The 19,104-nt window shown below is 56.0% G+C and overlaps 1 protein-coding gene across 2 annotated transcripts in view; it reads left to right on the plus strand.

Moving 5' to 3' along the window:
- The window catches only part of CASZ1 (castor zinc finger 1), a 147,857-nt gene that overhangs the window by 23,102 nt on the left and 105,651 nt on the right, over positions 1 to 19,104 (plus strand). Inside the window, exons 1-2 of one of the 2 annotated variants that reach the window (XM_087858731.1) lie at positions 5,873 to 6,716; positions 9,287 to 9,434. The gene's annotated coding sequence lies outside the window, so the exon portion shown is untranslated. Of the gene's footprint in view, positions 1 to 5,872; positions 6,717 to 9,286; positions 9,435 to 19,104 lie in introns of those variants that run through there. The other variant, XM_045776893.2, reaches the window with a different exon arrangement.

Here is a 19,104-nt window from a genome sequence, read left to right on the forward strand (position 1 = left end):
AGCGCTAGGCTTCCTCTCTCTCCCTTTCTGAGCGTAGGGCACCGACAGGAGCAGAGGGATCTCTGGGGCCCGGCAGAGAGGGGTTTGCAGGGCTGGGGACGGAGCCAGGGGTGCAGTGGCAGACGGCACGCTGGGTCCTCAGCCAAGATGCTCACCATCGAGGCTTCTTCTGTGATTGTACAAGCCGGGGCTCCTAATTTTATTTTGGGGTACTCCTTTTCTGGTATATGTTGGACAAGGATGAAGAAGTGGAATAGATAAAAAGAGGGCCAAGAAGTTCTGGAAGATGACAGTTGGGCCGGTGGGGAGGAGGAGGAGGAGGAGGAGGAGGAGGGAAGAGGTGAAATTAATTCATTAGAAAAACTTGTTTACTGGCTTTGCTTAGGCGCCTCCATTTTAAAAGTCTACGTTTACAATAAGTCGCTAATTAAAATACAAAATGAAGCAACAGCTATGTTTTTTTTTCCCTTACACTTTAATTGCATGATTTTTTGTGATGTAATTTCTGGAAACACCCAGTGTACCTCACAGGGCTGATTGTTTGATAAACTAGAAGCACCTGAAACCAACCCAAAAAATAAATATATAAATCCAAGGGAGAACTTAAGGTAGATTGGAAATGACAGAGAACGGCAGATAGCAGGGAACCAAAAATCCATAATAATAATAATAATAAAAACCCTTTTAAGTAAGGATATTTATTCTGCCTGCCCCGAAAGGAGAACCGGTCTGTGCATCTCAGGAGGTGGGGGGGAGCTGAAATGGAAACCAGACTGAATGGGGTAATCGCTCCCTATTCCGCACCCCCTAGTTGGTGCTATGGAAAAAGAGCAAAATCAACTTGGAATCTTCCCTGGTTCCATTTCTTTGCTGGGGCTTCTTCTTTTATCACAGACCTTTCAAGAGGATTTTCGTCGTCACCCTTATTCTGAGCCTAGATGCAGTCCCAAGTGGGGAGGCAATGACTGCTTCCCTCCCCCCCCGGGAAAAACAAGCCTCTCCATGCCCACAGAGGGAAGACAGCATGTCCCCAGGCTTGGGCCGCTGGCCCAGAGTTCCTGGCTCTCCTAGAAGGTAGTGGGAAAGGTGGTCCATGGTAAGAATGGTGTGCGTTGTCTTTTGCAGACAGCCCCATGGCCTGCCGCCTTCTTTAAGATGCAGACCTGGGTGGTGATTGCAAAACTGCTGAGAAACCTGTCAGGAACTGACTCCCGGGTGGGGCTGGGAGGAAACTGGATGCCGCTGGCAGCCTGGCTGCTGGAGAATCCTAGGCCCCGCATCGTCTGTGGGCCCCCGGCCTCTTAAGGGCTGGCATCTGGGCAGTGGGAGCATGAGGGACAGGGGGCACCCATGACCACACTGCCTTCTCTTTCTCCATCCAAATGCAGGAGGCCCAGTTGGCCAGGGGTCCCAGAAATCTCCCTCTATACTCCCCACCAGGGAAGGAAGGATTTGCCTCTTTTTAGAGTCTTTTTAAAAAACACATTTTCTCCCTGATTGTAACTCATGCTTATGGCTCATTGGAAAATACAAAGAAAGTGTGAAGAAAATAATTTTAAAAATATGCAGTGTGCTCGTTAAACACATGGGCTAGGGGAATAGAGAGATCTGGGTTCGAAGCCCAGTTTTGCCACCCAGCAATGCCACTTTGGTGAGTTACTTAAGCTTGCTGAATCTGTTTCCTCACCTATAGAGTGGGGCTAATGATCGTCAGCATCTTGGAAGGTGGTCAGATTCAGTGTGAGGATCCGTATAAAATATTGAGCACCAAGCCTGGCACACAGTGCCTGTAAACATTAACTATTTCTGTTATTGTAGTTAATAATGATTATTCCACTGCTTTGTGATAATAGACTTTTAAATTTTTTATTAAGAATTTTTTTTTCTACATCGATGAAATTCTCAAACCCTGCGCCGCCCAATACCGTAGCCTCTAGCCACGTGCGGCTATTTAAATTAAGTAAAATCAAGTCGAATAAAAAATTCAGTGCCACAGCCACCCCCGCCGCATTCAAGGACTCCGCAGCTACACGGAGCCAGTGGCAGCCCACACCGGACAGCACCGAAAGTTCTACTGGACAGCGTTCCAAACAACAGAGTCATCTGAGTTTTCCTGCTTTGGGTAAATGTGTATTGATGGCTGCATAGTAGTTCATGATGTGGCCCTTCTCATTGGCTTGAGGCTTTGTTCCTGGGGTGTCGGAGCGTCCTCTGGGCTCTGATTGGGCCTGCTGGGGTTGCCTGGCCCGGCCCTGGTGCTGTGGCACTCTCTGATTGGTGCTAGGCAGCAAGGGGTTCTGGGAGGAGCAGAGCCTTGCCTGCTGATTGGCTCCCGGTGGTAGTGCCAGGGCAAGGGGCGGGGCTCTGCTTGCCCCCAGTTGGCCCCGGCAGAGCAGGAGGAGGCTGCCTCCCCTGAGCTCCCAGTTTGTCCCCCTCAGGATGGCTCATCCACATCGTCACCTCACACGGCCCAGACCAGGGAGAGGAGGGACGTGTTTGAGGTAGTAAAAATAAATAATGACCCACCCTCCACTGACCTTGAAGCCCCCCCCCCGCGGGGACACCCCCCCCCCCCACTCAGGGAGTCCCCAGGGAGCGGGCAGCCTTTCTTGGTGGGGATGAATGCCGTGGTTGGGGGCCGGTGCAGGCCTCCAGATTCTAGTGAGGGTCTTCAGGCTTCGGGAAGGGCGAGGGCTAAAGGTGGTGGTGAGGTCGCAAGGGGGCGGGGGTGCTGGGGTCCCAGGTCCAGGGCAGCTTCAGGAAGACCTCGCGATGGCAGGTGGCATCCTGCAGTGGGGTGGTGGAATGAGTGTCGGGGTGCTGGGGTTGTGGCCCGAGCCTCTTCTCCAGCGGGGTGGTCCATGCCCTGGTCACGTGGCTGAGGGCAGCACTCTGGGTGGGGGGCTGTGGGTGGGCAGGACCGGCTGGGGAAGTCATCCCCCCAGCAGTGGGCAAGACAGATAGGCAGAGCCAAAACCGGACCTGCTGATGTGGCCCTTTCTGCTCGCAGCGGATCATAAAATATGGCTCAGATTTTCATTACGGGCTCTATCGATTATCTTCTGGGACGGATGAATTATAGAGAACATTAAATTTTTTTTAAAAAGCAAGTGAGAGAGGAAATATCTGAATGAGTTTGGGTGGTCGATGGCAGAAAGGGCTGAGCCACCAAGCCTGCATGGCCTCCGTCTCCGAGCAGGGTGAAGACCAGACCACTCAGGGCAGGCAGCCTGTGACTCCAGCTTACCCCCTCCCAGGGCCTGGCCTCGCGATAGGGGAGGCCTGTGCTCCCTTCTGCTCCCCCTGCCTGTGTCCCATCCCCTCCAGGGGTCTGGCCAGCTTCTGGGAAGGCAGACTGTTGGGTTGTCCACAGGGTTCTGACCCAGAAGGAAGACCTTTCCCAGGCTTTGGGTCTCTGCGGCTGGGAGGTGCTGCTGTGTTCCCTCTAGAGATCTCTTGATTCTGGAGATGCCCGCCTGGGCACTGGGGAGATTCAGAGGGCCTCTTCGAGTTAGGACTGGAATGGGAACTCCTGAAGAACGTGGCCACCTCAGCTTTTCCCTGTTCCTTGTTCCTTCCATCTGCAGTCACTGGAGGATTTCTGTTTTCCCTTTGGCTGCTTGAGAAAAACACGACTGGGTCCCACTGCTGTGTACCCAGGTCCAGTCTGTAAAGAGAACCTCCTGAAAGCCCATCCCTCCCTCGCTCCCTCCCCAACCTCTTCCCTCTGCCTCCCCTTGCCAAGCAGTATAGTGCAAGGGTGGCAGACGGGCCTGGGTTCAAACCACTCCTGAGTGTGTGACCTTGGGTGGGTCACATCCCTCTCTGAGTCTTAGCTTCTCAACTATCCAGTTGAGATAGTAACCCACCTCATTGGCTTCTTACCGTGATGAAACGTATTAATGTATTAAAAGCCTTAGTACGTACTGCTTAATAAACATCAACTGTTAGTTTCCTGTACCGTGGCAGGGTCTAGAAACCCTTATTCCCGCCTTCACTTAGCCTTTTCGATTTATTATTCCATTTTACAGATGGGGAAACCGAGGCACGGAGCGGTTCAAGTTATTTGCCCAAGGTCACCCAAACTGTAAATGGCAGAGCCTGGATTCATGCCTGATGGTCTGGCTCCGGAGCTTGTACACTAAACCACCGTGTCGCACTGCCCCCAGGATCTGGCAGGGGTGGCCTGTGTGCGTGAGCCTGCACATGTGCGCTCACGCGATTCCAACAGCCCTGCCCCCGTGGCGCTCTCCGGCCAGCCCTCCTTCCTCCTGACCCTCCACACTTCACTTGGCTCCTTCGGGTCATGGGCAACCCCAGCATTTTCTGGGGCCCTGTTCTGCATGGAGCGTCTCTCCCTACCACTGCACCATCCCCCTCCTCCTGGCTTCACCTAGGCTGCCCTGAAAAGGTGGTGGTTTCCATGGATATCCGTCTCCCTCTGGCGACACGCCCTTTTTGTAGAACTCTGTTCCCTAGAGTTGATTGTTTTTGGCACACAGCTCTGTAAACTCATCCAACAATTAAAAGGGGGGAGGGGCGGAACAAAAAGGAGACGGGTAGTAACTGGGGTGAGTGAGAGTCAGGAGGGGCCTCTGGGGTGTGGGTCCCCTCTCTGTCCCCAGCCCGCACCAGGACAGCACCTTCAGTGTCACATAAGCAGCTGGCCCGGAGTTCCGCTTGCGGAGTTCTGAGAATTCAGAACCCCACGTTTCTTTCCATTTCAGCTGTGTTCCTATCCCGCCTTCTTTCTCCCTCAGAAATCAAGGGGCCCATCCCCAGAGCCAACGCAGCCATCTCCGGAGGCCAGCCGAAGCCCTGCGATGCCAGCGTGGACCAATTTGAATATATGCTGCCCTTGTTTTGGGTCGTGGCGTGTGTGTTTGCTGTTTGTGTACCGTCAGATACCTGCTGCTTTGGGCGGACCCGTCGTAGGCTGCGTGAGATCACAGAGGAAAAATGCAGTGAAAAACACTTTCGTGCCACAACACATCATAGGATTTTTGTATTAAGATGTGGATTTTTTTATTGTTTTTTTTTTCCCCTTTTCCATACAGCCTGAAGTTGGGCAATGCACACGTCTGTGTTTTTGTTTTCACTCCGGGTGGTTTATGAAATCTGCTCATTAGGGCTCTGTCCTCTTCCCATCGTGGCCTGATCTTTCAACCCTTTATCCTCTCGGGTGTAGATCTTTCCCTGTCACCTCCTGTTGTCTTCTCTCCTTTGGGGAGATGCTGGGTGCCCTCGCCACACGCGTTCACCCAGATGAAAATCAGGGGTTCCTGTGTCCTTGCTTCTCAGTCCCACATCTCTGAGGCAGACGTGCCTTGTAGTAGGGGGTCCCAGTGTGGAAGAGGCAGCAGAAATCTCTGTGCCCAACCCCCCACCCCGCTCCCTCCCTACGGTGAAGCCCCTTAGTTTGCCCCTGCTCTGGAGAAGAGAAATGGAAACTGTCCCACTCCCACAGAACCTCCTGACCCAGATTGGCCCTCTTCCGGGTGGCCTTCTTGTCCCCATCTCACCAAATGACAACAGTGGACGGCTCGGCCCCTTCTCCCTCCAGAAGGCCATGCCCTCGGCTGGGACCCCATTTACCAAGGAGGTTCAGGGGTTTCTCCTGCTCCCCGGGCACCTCACCATAGGCCCCACCTTCCTCCATTTGCAGCCCAGCCAGAAGGAAACACCTAAGCATGACCTTTGTCTTCCCTCTGGTTGTGATCTCTGGGTGCTTTGTGCTGGCTCTAGGGGGTTTGAGGGAGACCTGTCGGGGGGCAAGAGTACTGAGATGCAGGAGCAGAAAGAGCGTTAGGTGTGGGTCGCTGCTGAGCCCGGGGGGGGGGGGACAAAGGGGAACTTGCATGTGAGTTGGGCTTGGGAACCCGTCAGCCCCGAGTCCAGGCCTGAGCTGTGTGACCTTTGGCAAGTCACTTCATATCTCTGTACCTCCCCTCCCTAATCGATCCACAGGGACCCTAATCCTTCCTACCTCGTGTTGTAAAGACTTGGCAAGATCACATATGTACAGCACTTAGCACGGTGCTTGGCGAATAGAGGGCATCACGTGGGCCTGTTGGCAGAGGGCGGAAACCACTCGTCTGGTGTGCCCTCCACTCCCAGCATGCTCTCTGTCACATAGTAGGTGCTCAGTCAGTTCTTATGGGCATTAGAGGAGGATCAGGTGACCAAGTAGTGCCCTGAATTTGGAAGCTATTCGTTCATGATGCTAATGGAGGAGTGAGAAGACCAAGATGCAGGTTGGGGCTTAGGGGAACCGGAGGGAGTGGAGAAGGAAGAACGGCCAGTGAAGTATTCTATCGTTGGAAAGGGATGAAGCTGAGCCAGGCCTTTCTGATTGTGACATGAGATCAGGGACTAGTTCAGTTCCGCAAACACTTACGCTGCCCACCGTGGGCCAGCTGTTGTGCTAAGTGCTGGGGACGCAGGGATAATTAGGACCTGGTCTCTGCCCTTGAGGAGTTAAAAACCCAATGGTGGAGACAGACTCGTGAACAAATTACTTTAGTCCGGTACGGATTTAAATGCCACAGTGAAGGATGCGTGAGGAGCAGAGCAGAGAGGCATATGGGCCTGCTTGGAGCGGATTCTGGAAGGTTACCTTGAAGAGGTGTGGAAGAAGAAAGTGGTGGTAGTCAAGAACATTCCTGGAGCGCTGTTAACACCTTACTCATCTCTTGGGGACACCCCACATCTGCTAGGTAGGAGGGAAGAAGGTGTCACCTCCATCTGTGAGGAAGTGGGGCCCTGGTGTGATCTTATGGCCTGTCCGAGAGCCCTCCGCGAGTTCAGTGGCCCAGCTGGGACTCAGACCTATGTCTTCTGATTCTCGGCCCAGGGTTATTTCTGTACCTGCACATGGCTTCTCACCCCTTCACCCCAGAGCTGCTGGCCAGAGAGCTCTGTCCTCTGGACTCTCTACCTACTGACCGAGATTCCTGCTGCCGCCATGGCCCCGGGGGCCTGGGCCGTGGGAGGGCCCCGTCCATGGCAGGCCCCGAGGCCTGTGCCCTGGTTTGGTAAATAGGTCAGGCCACTTGCTTGGGGACAGTCCCTGAGCAAGGCCACACCCTGGCAGGGCTGGAGGATGGCAGGAATGGGGAAGACTGAGGAGGAGGGGGAGAAAGAGGCCTGGCCACACCCTTTCCTCAGTTGCTCTGGCTGCCAATGTGAGAAGCTCCCTCTGCCCTGGACAGGTCCCTCTCTCAGCTGGAAGAGGCCGGACAAGGGCCCCACCAGGGCCTGGAACACCCTCTTCTCCTGTAGCTGGAATCCCCTTCTGAGCCAGGACGTGAGAGCATGGTATCGTTCACATTCCCATTTGTGTGTGGTCAGGCTCTGGTCCTTCTAGCTCCTTGCCAGGAGTCAGGGAGGTGGGAGTGTTTCTCTTGACCTTTTCCCTGGGAAATGTGTCTGTCTACAAGGGGAGAGTGTCAGCCACCTGTACAAGACGCTCGCTTTCAGGTGGGATGGTGCGGTTCTGATAGGATATTGGGAAGAGAGCTCCCCACCCCCGCCCCACCAGCAGAAGAATATTCTGGGGGCAGGGAGCTGTAGGTGGTCTGAGGTACCTCTTCCTCTTTGGCTTGGAGATATTTGGTTGGTGGGTGGGCTGCCTAGGGGTTTGGGGGATTCTGGACCAACAGGCAGGGGAATGTCAGAGCCCAGAAGAGTAAGTCTCCCAGTGGCCCTGAAGTTCCCATTAAAGTGTTTTTTCCTCTTTTTTAAAGAAAAAAATATTCCCAAACTGGAAAACAAAGGAAATCCACTTCCCCCAAATCACACGAAACTCACATTAGGGGCCTGGCGGGAATCCATGGAAACCAGGAAACCCGCTGTTAACCCTGTATGGTGCTGAAGGGTGGGGTGGGAGTCGGGCTGATCCAAGCCCCGGGCCACTGTCACTGGCCCATCATGGTGGCAGTGCCCCAGAGCAGAGGTGGGGGGAGCTGCTGCTGGAACCTCTCACCTTCACAGCCCAACAACTCCTTCCACTTAGAACCCAACCTTGGGAGGCAGGAGAGGAGGGGTTCCTGCCCTCCAGGGCAGCTCGGGGATCTGAGGGCTGGGCCACATCTGAGAACCTGCTGGGTCGCTGCCCACACCACGCCACACCGTAGAGTCAGGCTGAGCCCGCTCACACGCTCCGGGAGCACACAGGCGCCATGGATGCTGCCATCCCCCTGGCCGAGGGGGGAAGGAAAGGACCGGAATTTCAGCCACCACCCTCCCTGATGCCAGCCCCATGTGCAGAGGCAGTGTGGGAGCCGATAGAGAACCCCCTTGGGGTTTCCACACCCCACTCTCCCATCCATGAGGTCGGACCTCCGGGCCTGGGAGCTTGTGCACCGAGGTCAGGTGCGGTATTCGTGTTTGCACGCGCATGGGCTGATTTTTCTAAAAAGGCTGAAAATATTTACAGATTTGAAGTTGAAACGCAAACAGGAAAAGCCCTTTAAAAAGTGAGTGTAGTGGATATTCAAAACAGGAATCACCATGGAAACACCACAATATTTGCTTAAATTGACACAAAGGTTGCCGGTAGCAGGGCACCAACTTTCTTTGGCCACAGTGTTTTGGCCCAACACCTATCACACATGAATCTCAGCAGCCCCCTCTCGGTAGGGCCTGCACCCTCTGTTCTGTTCCAGGGGATGAGATGGCACAGGACCCGCATGGATGGCAGGGAGGGAGGGGGGGACAGAAGAAACCAAACTGACCATCCTGGGTCGCTGCAGAGACACCTGTTGATTCCGTTTTTAGAGACTCCCACAAGGCCACTGAGGGGTCATGGGAGCAGCTGGGAGCTGGCCTAGGGAAAGTCAGGAGGGAGCGGAGGTTGGGGAGCCCAAGGCTTCGTTCGTTGCGTGGCTCTGATCTGGCTTCCAGTGTCCGCATGATCCATTGTCAGGCTGACCTTTCACCCGGGGTGCTGAGCCTTGGGTGTGATCCCTCTGTTACTACCTGGGGTGGCATCTGATTGGCCTATCATGGTTTCTACCTGTCTGATTCTTTCGTTAGGTGTGACAACTGCTTAGCAATTGGCTAACGATTGTGCAAAGGGTGCATTGGTTGTAGGGTCAGGCATGGCACGCAGCACAGCGACGCCGTCTGCTGACCGGCAGGCAGGGTCCGAGACACTTAGCAGCAACCGCCGGCTGGTTATGGTGCAAAATGTCGGAACCACGCCATCTGTTGTCCTCCTCTCTGCAGGAGCTTTGTGCGTCTCCTCTGTAGCCTGATAGTCTGTTCTCCCTTTTCATTTTGGCAGGCAAACAGACCTCGCTGACTGAAGGCAAAGACCCCTTCCACCTCACCTGCCCTTCCGGCCGCCACGGTTGTCGAGCCCTCCTGTAGAAGGGGACCCCCAGCTCCAGCATTGGAGTGGACTTCGGACCCCGGCCTCTTGGGATGCGAAGGTAGCTGCTCCTGATTCCCCAGATACATCTGGGAAATGGGGGGGGGGGCTGTGCTTGGCCGGTTTGGGGGCTTCTTCTTAGGAAAGGGACCGAGGAGGCCTTTCTCAGAGGGTTCTGACCCTAGCTCAGGCACCCTAGGTGAAAGCCCTGGCCTAGGAACAGGACCCTGTGTATTTGGCCCTGGCTTTAACGTTGAGTCACTGCTTTCTCCTCTCCGGATCTTGGTTTTGCCACAGGTAAAACAAAGATATTGGAATAACCGGCCTTTAAGAATGCTCCCAGCATTACCATTGTATGACATTAAAACTGTGCTAGCAGCAGGCAGGTACTCTGGGCGAGACCTGTGCCCTAGCAGACAGTACTCCTGGAGCTCAGCTCTGGGTCATTTCTGCACGTCCTCTCTGCGAGCAGTGGGTCCAGTCCACCTGCATGTCCAGAGGCCACGGCGCTGCTCTGAGTTCACATGGGACTTGTTGGAGCTCTCTTGGGTGGTCCTCCAGCCCAGGCAGGACCCTCCTTAGAGGAAAAGCCACAGGGGTCTTTTTTTTTTTCCTAAAGATTTTATTCATTTTTTTAGAGAGAAAGAGCAAGTGTGTGTGCATGCGAGCCAGGGGAGGGGCAGAGGAAGAGAGAGAGTCTCAAGCAGACCTCCTGCTGAGGGTAGCGCCCAGAGCCCAAGGGTGGGCTTAGTCCCACCACCTGAGATCATGACCTGAGCCGAAATCAAGAGTCTGACACTCAACGAACTGAGCCACCCAGGTACGCCCTCAGGTGACTTTTGATCCAGGCTCAGAAATTGTCCCTCCCCTAAGGCAGGTCACTGACACCAGAGATGGGTAGTCTGTGAGGCTGGTACTGTCAGATATCTGAGGGCAGGTAGCAGACGTGGCGGTTTTTGTGGCGGGGGGGTTGACACACAGCAGGTGCCATACCGTGTATTGGTCGCCATTCAGTGTTCCTTTGGGGGAACCAGTCCAGGGGGGTAGGGTGCTGATGAAGTTGACGGGCACAGTGTTTGGACAGGGGCCGAGGCGGAGGGTCTAGAGAATGTCTGGGAGGGCAAGGCCGCAAGCCACCCCTCCTGTGTGCGCCAGACAGGAGTCAGCAGCCCCAACTTTACTTACCAGCGCCGTGCCCTCCCGTGGGCGCCATGGGCAGGTGTGTCTTGCCCCTCCCTCCGTGACCAGGCTCTGCAGCTCTGGACTTTGAACTTGCAGGGAGGAAGCACTTGGCAGCGATGGGTGCGTTGGTGCCCACTGGGGTTTGAGAGGTCCCCAAAGCTGTGGGCCTGCTTGAGTCCAGGCCGCGCCACCTCAGGGACTAGCAGAAGCCTTGGATACAGGGCAGGGATTTGCAAATCAGATGTAAATGTCGCCTTGGGTTACTGTGGTGGAGCAACTGGGTGGCGGAAACTCTTCTTCCTGGTGTCTAGAATGCAATCACGCTCCAGGAGTTGGTCTGTCCACATTTAAAACGTGCCGCTGTCGTCCCCTGATGGCGGTGTTGAGACTGTTGGCGCAGCAGTCTTGCCGGGTGTTCGGCACAATCACCTGTATGTCTCTACACTTCTTGGGCTCTTCTTGCTTGACTCCGCTCTCTGATGATCGTGAGTCCCGGGAAGGCAGGCCCATGTGTCTTCAAGCCTCAGGCTGGTCTCCTGGCCCCGCCTGGGCCCACCACTTAAGCAGGGTGCCAAAGTGCGTGCAGAGCCCCCTTACGGGGGAATTTTGCCCGTTCTGTTCTCAGAGGCAGGCTTTTTGTTTTCTTCATTCCCTCGGCAAAACATGCCTATTAGCTTTTCCCTGTCTGAAGTTTCCACTCACTGTTGACTCCCAGGGGCTGTGCTGGCCTAGGGAACGGCCTCCACGAGTCCTGTGGGGCTCCTGCATCCTGGCATCGGCCGTCTAAGGCTTAATAACGAGGCTTGGGAACTCCGAGGGCCCTGAAAGGGAATGTCGTGGCCAAGCCCTTCCACGCTCACCCACCCCTTCCCAGGTACTGGGTTTGGCTGCAGGCCCACGTCGTCTGTGGCAGGGCTGACCCGTGGTCTCAGAGGTGTCCTTCCTCACCACCCCAGAGTGTGGGCCAGAGGCGAGTCTACACTTGGGCCTGATCCACAAGCCTGCTCCTGTCTAGTTCAGACTCTCCGCATTTCTGGCTGTGCTGTATAAGATCTGGTTATATTCAATCAGCGGAAACCAAGGGCCTGGTGTCTGCCAATCATTGGGGGTAGAGTGGACAAGACAGCCCTGGCTCTCATGGAGCTCTGGTTGGGCAGGCAGACAAGGAATCCACAAAAAAAGGAACAAGGAAACCATTAGGGCAGAATGGACAGAGGATGAAATGGTGTGAGGTGAGGGGGCAGTCAGAGGAGGCCCCTTTGAAGAGGTGACAGTTAGCTGAGGTGGAAGGAGAGGAAGTGAACAGTCATCCGAGGAGCAGGCAGAATATTCCAGAAAGAAAATAACTGGTCTAAAGGCCCTGAGGTGGGATGAGCTCAGTACATTTGGTAACAGAAAGAGGGTCCCGGTGGTCGGGAGGTGGACCAGGTTTGCAGGGGTCGGTGGGCCCGGGGAAGTTGGCATTTTATTCTTTAGATGACAGGAAGCCACCGGAGGGGTTTACACATGGAGGTAAAGTGATCTGGGTTTTGCTTTGGAAGGCTGGCTGGGGCTGCAGGGGGAAGAATGGATTACACAAGGGCAAGGGGAGAAAGCAGGAGGCCAGAGGGGAGGCCACTGTGGGCACTGACATGAGGAGGTGGACCAGCGCAGAAGGATGCAGAGTCCGTGCGTAGAGAGGGAGGGTGAGTAATACCTGCTGTGGGAGCGAACAGCGAAGAGAGGAGCCAGGCCAGCCCCAGATTCCGGGCGCCCTGATGTGGCCCTGCATCTCCTCCCCTCTCACACCCCCACCCTGCCAGTGCCAGGAACTATCCGTGGCTTTCAGAGGCCATATGTTCTGTGGATTAGGGAGAAGCACCCCCCGGGGCCCAGTGTTGGTTGCTGAGAAAGCGTGGCTGAATGGGTTAGGCACCTCTTGGCCGGCACTGTGCGGAGGGAAGGCCAGAGGTCCACTCGTCTCTGGCATCGTTTTCAGCAGGGATTTCCAAGCTCACCATCCTTTTGGCCCAAAGACCACGCCGGAGCCTGCTTTGTGCCTCTGCTCCGTGGGCTCAGTGCTGGGTTTGAGGTTGGCTCTAGTTCCTATAGTTCCTGTCACTGCGGTCTTAAATGTGATCTGTGTTCTCAAGGGCTGAGCCTCTGCATATCTCCTGTTGGGCATCTGGTCACCCAGGACCGAGAAGAGGGTTCGTCTAAGACCTCCTCATTTCCACTGGGGCCAGCTCAGCTTCCAGCCCCAATGTATGGGCAGGGATCCTAGCAGTCTTTGCACGTGAAAAATCTCTTCACAAGTCACAGTGTAGATTCCCATAGGTTCCCCATCAGATTTGACTTGGGCCACTGTCCCTTTTTCCTGGGCCTCTGTTACAAGACTTGACTTTCCTGGGTCTTGGTATCATCTGCGTGGGCTAAGACGGGGAGGGCAACCCCAAACAGTGATGCTATCACAGTGAACCGATCCGTGTCCCAAACAGCAAGTCAGAGTCCTGGTGGGAGGGAGCATGGAGCTGTCACAGCCAGCTGTGGGGGCCCCAGTGAGTACTTGCCCATGTTGGCATCATATTCCCAGCCATATGGGCCAGCTCAGCCCTCCAGGAAAGCTCTGGAGGCTTGACCTCCAGGGGGAGTGACAGGAGGGAGCAGAAGGGCAGGCTGGCGACGTCTCGCAGGGGGTGACAGGGATGTCCCAAGCGGGCAGCTGGTGCCTCTGCCTGGCTCCGAGGGGGTGTCAGCCAGCCTTCCTGGGTGTGTCTGCCAGCATGAGAACACTGGGCTGAGCCCCGGGGGAGGGTGTGTCTGGGTGGGCAGGCGCGTGCTTCTGTGCGTGCGTGGGAGGCTCTTCTGCTTTCTGCCGCCATGGCCTGTGCTAGATCCACGGCCTTCACTCCTAACTGGACTGGACAGTTCTAACTCCTTCCGCCCAGGCTCTGATCTGATGCGGGGCTGGTGGCTCCAGGCAAGCAAGCTGGGGTGGGGGTGCCGGGGGGCAGGGATCAGGAGAGGTGCTGGCTGCGGGACTTGGGGGCCCAAGCCCTCTGCCACCCCTGGGTAACTACGTGCTCGGGGGGGATGGCTGAACTACAAGGCTTGGGAAACGTCACGGATCCTTCTGGTTTCTATTCGGGGTGAGAATTTGGCCCTGATGTTGCAGATGCCCCGGCCTTGGGCCTCCTTCCTCAGTTCTCCCTTATCTCCTAGCAGACTGAGGAAGCCCCTGGTCCCACCAGGCACAGACCCAAGGGGAGAGGGCTCGGGAAGGGCCAGCCATACCTGCCTGCCTGGAACTACCTCGGGACCTCTCTTCATCTGGTGACGCGGTTGCTCCAAAGGGACGGTGGCCCACGGCTTTGGGAGGGGTAATGTCCAGTGGACGAGGGGGGGAAGCACTTCTGCTCTGCCTCCATCCCCGTGACCTTGGGGCCTCATGACCTTGGGGACCGCACTCTGCTGCTGTTGGAGGAGCACCATGAGGTTGCCCCCAGAGAGGCGTTCCAGGGGCTGTGAACACGTCGTCCTCTCGCAGATCTTGGGGCTCCTGCTTGTCTCCCCCGGCTTCCCTGGCCCCTATTAGTCCAGAATCCACCCAGGTGTAGAGCTGGTCTAGAAAGCCCTTCAGCCCAGAGGACACCACACGGAGGCCTGAGGCAGCCCAGTGTGGGGACCCTTGCGTGGCCGCGCCACACCACTGGCTACTGCTTCTCCAGTAAGTCCACTCTGGGCATGTTCTCACCTTCCGCTACCCGCTCGAGTTTTCTCTCTGATTTGGTTTCCTGGCCCCTAGGGAGCAGGCGCCTTTCCTGCCCCTGAGCCTCCATATGGCAGCCTGGGGTTGGGACCCCTGTGGCCTGGGCGAGTGGAAATGGGAAGGTGTAATTAATCACTAGTTTCTTCTCCAGAAATGCTAATCGGGAGAAGCAATTAAAAGCAACTTTTTTCCCTTAGTAATCTGCGCTAAAAGCTGGTAATGAAGTTTAGGGCCGTCGTGACTCAATATTTCAGCTTCACCGACTCAAGTCAAAACAATCCAAGCCCAGGAGTTTGCCGGCAGCTGAGCTGGGCTCGGGCAGCAGCTGGGAGTGCCGGCTCCCTCTCCTCACCCCTCTCTCCCACCCCACCCCCCACCCCTGCTTCTGGGGCAGAACCTGTAGCAGGCCCAGCTGGGAGGGGAGGGTCTGTGTGGCAGGGAGATGGGTCCCCAAGGCCATCCCTCAGGTGACCCAGAGCCGGAAGTGCATCTTAGGGGAAATGATAGGACCAGGTGAGAGGAGCACCTGCCTCTGTGGGGGCAGAGCTGAGGAAGGGGGACTCAGAGAGACAGGTGCCTGGGAAGCCCCCAGGGCAGCCCAGGGTTCAGCCACACTTGACTCAGAGCCGGAAGAGGTGGTGGTCCAAATCTTGACCTTCAACCTCGGTCATTCATTTCTTACTTTCATCCATTCATCAAGTCTCACTGAGAGACACAGTGAACTGGATCCGAACCACAGCAGTGAACGAACAGGGCAAGGACTCCAGTGCTGTGGGATTTGCATTTTAGGGGAGGGAGGCAAATGACAAATGAGATAAAGAAATACAGTATTTGTTGGATGGCCACATGTGTCCAGGAGAAAACCAGCAGGTTTGGAGGATAGGATGGGGAGAGTGTATGGCGGCGGTAGAAGGGATGGTTTATAATTCTAGGTGTGGCATCTGGGGGACACAGCGCTGGGATGGTGACATTTGGGTAAGGACGGAGGTGAGGGAGTGAGCCCTCTACTTAATACCTGGGAGAAGAGCGTTCCCATCGAGGGGACAGCCAGTGTGAGGTCCCAGACACAAGAGCAGCCTGACTTGGGAGATGCTGCGTGAGGTCATGGGGGTACGTGGGGGGGGAACCCCAGATCCTGCAGGCCTCGTCACCATTACCCCAAGTGAAATAAGAATCTTTTGGAAGAGTTCTGGGTGACTCGATCTGATTCGGCACAAGCTCTTTATTAAAAAGCAAGACCCAGCTGTCACCCTAACCCTAACCCTAACTCCTCCTCTCCTGGGTCGTTAGGTGCAGGTCCCTAGGTGCATGGCACCGGCTGCCTCCTGGGTGTGGGCGCTTGAGCAGGGGAGGGGAGTGCTGAGGGCTCTGTTGCAAACCACCGCCCTAGCCTCTGCCCGCCCCCTCAGTCCTCCTCAGGGAGCGGTTCAGAAACAGGCTCGTGTCACTTTAAGCAGCCCCCCGCCCAGCTTCCCTGGCCTGCTTTATCTGAAGTCCAAGGCGTGTTGTTCCAGGACCGATCCGCTTTAGCTAATTAATAATCTGACAGGAGCCACCCAGGGGATTAGCCGCTGAGCTGAGCTCCACCAAGCCCCAGCAAATGAGCCCTGTACTCCTTGGGGACACGGAGGTGACTTTGAGGGGTGCAGGGAGAGGGGACCCCCACAGGTGAGCCGTGGCACCGGGCTGTGCCGTAGTGACCACTGAGGGGAGAGGGTGGGGGCGGGGCGAGGCAGGGGACAGTGACAAACAGAGCCTCTTAAAAGGAGGACTGCTGTCCGAGATGGGTGGGGATGTCCATTCTCCCTCACTGCCTCCTATAGTCCTGCTCACCCACCTGCCAGGTGTTACCTGCTGAGAAGCGAGAGAGAGTGGCCAGACTTAGCAAATCAAAATACAGGCTGCGTGTTGGACACCTGAAACTAACATAACACTGTATGTTAATGAACTGGAATTAAAATAAAAACTGAAAAAAAAAATACAGGATGCTCAGTGAAATTTGCATTTCAGATAAACCACAAGTAAGTTTTAGTAGAAGTATGTTCCATGTAATATCGGGGATGTACACTAAAAAAGCATGCGAGGTTTATCTGAAATGCAGATTCCACCGGTGGTCGTCCTGCCATTTTCTCAGCCGGTCCTGAGTGGGGAGGGACGGAGGCTGCTGGGCTCCCTCCCAAGAACAGCCTGGAACTCCCTCTGGAAGAGGTGGCATCGTTGGGGAGCAAGTCGGGGCCAGGGCACAGAGACCTCCACTGGCGTGCTGCTGCAGGACGAGGAGGACGGAGCAAAGGTCAGCCGCTTACAGGAGTCTCTAGCCTATATTTGGGTCCAGGTGGCCCTTGGCCGTTGTAGAGTCCAAGTCTCCTCGGGAAGGATCTGTGGCCTCCAGGCTGGGAAGGAAGTCCCAGGGCCGCCTCCCGCAGTGGGGTGGGGGGGAATGGCAGGGAGGGGTGCTGGTGTCTGGGAAGAGTCTGGGGCCTCTGCAGAGGGGTGAAGTTGCTGGGTCACCTGTGCTAGGTGATCATCTTCTGCTAAGGGCCTCTATCTGCTCTGCGCCTAGGGAGAGGTCAGCGGGGAGGCCCACTGTGTGGGCAGGGCCAGGCCAGGCCAGGTAGGAGGTCAGGGACAACCGCCTGCCAGGCAGGGCCGCCTCCAGGTTCTAAGACCTCGGGGCACTGGACAGAAATACCCATCTGCTGACCTCTCAGCGCCCACCCCCAAGGCCGCCGAAGAGCCCGAGCCAGCAGGGTCGGGCAGCCTGGGATGTCATGCCAAGGGTGGTCGTTATTGGAGTCCTTACTACGGCATCCTCCCTGTTGCCTCTCATGACCCTTCTCACCCCGGCTCTGTTCCCAGTGGTCAGGGCGCTCAGGGCGGGGAGAGGGGCCCACTGCCAGCTGGTGGTAGTCCAGCCTCCTGCAGCCAAGGGGCCTGATGCCAGGCAGGGGGTGCCCCCGAGGTGGGAGCTCTCTCACTCCCGCTCCGTTCTCTAGGAGTTAACAGCATCAGTGCCCTCGAGGTCTCCTCTCCCCCAGCCCCGGGCTGCCCTCCTCCCGGCCTTTCCCGGCACAGCCAGCTGTGCAGCCCCACGGCGCGTAGGAGCAGAGGGGGCTGGGGGTGCCGAGCCGGTGGGAACCTCTTCCTCCTGCCGAGCTCTCAGCCTCTTCCCCAGCGTGCCCGGCGGTTTGGCCCTGTTTCGCGAGCCGTCTGCTGCCCGTGCTGCCTCTGACCCACATCGTTAGCATGGGCATTTATATTTCATTAACGACATTAAGCCCAAATGGCATTAAAAGCAAAGCTGGTGATAAATAGCTTATTAATAAACAGGGAGTGCTCCGTGCTGCCTGGCCTCTCCCAGCCCCAGCGTTAACCCTTGCTGCCCTAGATAATCATGTTTCGTCCCAAAGATCATCCCCCCAACTCCACGGTGGGCCTGGAAGATCCAGCCATGTGTCTGAGTTCTGGCCGCTCCGAGGAAGGTGCCTCCTAGAGCCCGAGTGGGCCAGTCCGGGATTGCTCAGGCTCGTGAAACCTGGCCAGACCCCTCACAGTCTCTAATCAAATCTTCATTACCCGCTCTCTCCTCAGTTTCAATTCTGGGCTAAACATTTTGGGAAATGTGGCTTTTCCAGGCCATAAGCTCATATCTACCCCGTTACTCTGTAGCTCTGTCTGAAAGGAGGCCCATAGAATGTTTGGAATCACAAAGAGCGACGCTCCTGAGAACGAGGCTAATATTAATAATCATGACAGTAACAATCGCAGCGGGCAGCTCCCGAGGGCTACGTGTGAGCTGGCCTGCTACCGGCCTCTCCGTGCAGCAGCTCCGGCCGGCTTCCTGGGACCCCAGGGGTCATCCAGCTCAGGTTCGTTTTATAAGTGGGAAAACCAAGGCCCAGAAGAGTGAGCTGGGTTCACTGGCTGGAGCCTACACCTCACAGGTGCTAGCACCAGGGCACTGGGGGGCCTCCCGAAATAGGGCCTGTTGCCATCCGCATCCCTGGGCCTCTCGGACCCACCAGGGCTTTTCAGCTGTGGCTCCAGCCTCGACTGACCCTCACTCCTTGCCCTGGGGCCCTGCTGTTCCATTGCTTGATGTCTGGGTGAATGTGTCTACACAGCCTGGCCACCTGGAGGGCACAGTTCTGTCCCTTGCAGGCCACCACCCTACCTAGGACCCAGAGATGTCAGCAGAGAGCCCATGGGAGTCCATGATACTGCAGAGGCCCCAGTGAGCTTTTGGCTTCTGATTGGAGCAGCTTTTATATGGTGTCCTTCTGGGGCAGGGTAGGGGGGCACCGGTCAACCTTGATTGGGGTTTTGAGTTAGTGTTTTTTGGACACAGAGTCATCTCTTAACGCTTCCAAGAAATAGGGGCAGACTCAGCCCTGGGTCCCCTCCCCCCCCTCCCCCCAGCTGAATTGTTTGATGGCAAAAAGAAAGTGGAGTCTTGTCTAAACTTTGGCTCTGCTTAGAACTCTCTCCACCGCAAACCTGGACCAGAGTTCTCATTATCCTCCCCGTCCTTCTGGGGCTCTCTGGGCCCAGGCCTGACTGAGGGAGAGAAAGGGCTTTGGGGGGTTTTGCAATAGAGAAGGGGAAGATGGAGGTGGGGTGTAAGGTGAAGATGTCATGTCATTTTAAGGGGAGGACGGGAGTAGAGGGCACGTTGCTGGGACCATCTGGTCGTGTCTGGTGAACACTCGGGGAAGACGGAGAGCTAATTAATTAGCAGGACTCCTGCTGCCTCTGCCAGGAGCTTGTACTGCTTCTCCCATCCCGTTCCCAAGCTAGGAAG

Source organism: Ursus americanus, chromosome 33, assembly GCF_024610735.1.
Source record: "Ursus americanus isolate L20-20 chromosome 33, mUrsAme1.1.p, whole genome shotgun sequence".
Taxonomy (NCBI): Eukaryota; Metazoa; Chordata; class Mammalia; order Carnivora; family Ursidae; genus Ursus; species Ursus americanus.